This window comes from Cricetulus griseus, chromosome 7 (genome assembly GCF_003668045.3).
Source record: "Cricetulus griseus strain 17A/GY chromosome 7, alternate assembly CriGri-PICRH-1.0, whole genome shotgun sequence".
NCBI classification, from domain to species: domain Eukaryota; kingdom Metazoa; phylum Chordata; class Mammalia; order Rodentia; family Cricetidae; genus Cricetulus; species Cricetulus griseus.
In genome coordinates this window covers 55,726,617-55,727,998 of record NC_048600.1, presented here as the reverse complement: position 1 = coordinate 55,727,998, position 1,382 = coordinate 55,726,617, and the positions used below count along the sequence as shown (strand labels likewise).

The window sequence follows — 1,382 nt, the reverse complement described above, 5'->3', positions numbered from 1 at the left end:
CCAGAGCTTTGAACCCCAAGAAATCATCTAATAGCACAATATTCGGCTCCCCACAGGAAAGCCAAAATAATCCTGTACAATAAAGGAATTTCTGGAGGCATCACCATCCCTGACTTCAAGCTCTATTACAGAGCTATAGTCCTGAAAACAACTTAGTATTGGCACAAAAATAGACAAGTAGACCAATGGAATCGAATTGAATACCCTGATATTAACCCACATACCTATGAACGCCTGGGTTTTGACAAAGAAGCTAAAGTTATACAATGAAATAAAGAAAGCATCTTCAACAAATGGGGCTGGCAAAATTGGTTGCTGGCATGTAGAAGACTGCATATGGATCCATGTCTATTGCCATGCACAAAACTTAAGTCCAAATGGATCAAAGACTTCAACATAAATCCAGCCACACTGAACCTATTAGAAGAGAAAGTAGGAAGTACCCTTGAATGAATTGGAACAGGAGACTGCTTCCTGAACATAACACCAGTAGCACAGACACTGAGATCAACAATTAATAAATGGGACTCCTGAAATTTAGAAGCTTCTGTAATGCAAAGGACACAGTCAACAAGACAAAATGGCAGCCCACAGAATGGGAAAAGATATTCACCAACCCCACATCTGACAGAGGGCTGATCTCCAAAATTTACTAGGAAATCAAGAAGCTAGTTCCAAAACACCAAATAATCCAATTAAAAAGTGAGGTATAGGACATCTTAGTGGAGGTTGCAGTGGTCATTGTCACTCTCCAAGCTTCATCATGCCACCTAAGGATGACAAGAATAAGAAAGATGTCGGGAAGTAGGCCAAGAAAGACAAAGATCCAGTAAATAAGTCTGATGGCAAGGCCAAAAAGAAGTGGTCCAAAGGCAAAGTTGGGGACAAGCTCAAAAATCTATTCCTGTTTGATAAAGTTACATTCGACAAACTCTGTAAGGAAGTGCCCAATTATAAGCTTGTTACTCCAGCTGTAGTCTCTGAGGGACTGAAGATTCCAGGTTCCTTGGCCAGGGCAGCCCTTCAGGAGCTACTTAGTAAAGAACTTATCAAGCTGGTTTCAAAGCACAAAGCCCAAGTAATTTACACCATAAACACAAAGGGTGGAGATGCCCCAGCTACTGGTGAAGATGCATAAACAAGTTCAATCAGCTGTATATTTGGAAAACCTAAACTTTATTAAATCAAATGAATGGTTCTATTTCCTAGTAAAGGTAACTTGAGAGGTAAAAAAAAAAAAGTGGGGTATAGAACTAAGTAGAGAATTCTCAATAGAGGATTCTAAAATGGCTGAAAGACACTTGAGAAAGTGCTCAACATCCTTAACCATCAGGGAAATGCAAATCAAAACAACTCTGATCAACTATGTTCATAGCAGCACT

General features: G+C 39.7%; 1 pseudogene; it reads left to right on the top strand.

Moving 5' to 3' along the window:
• Positions 1-763: 763 nt before the first annotated feature.
• LOC100763720 lies at positions 764-1,138 on the top strand (annotated as a pseudogene).
• Positions 1,139-1,382: the final 244 nt, after the last annotated feature.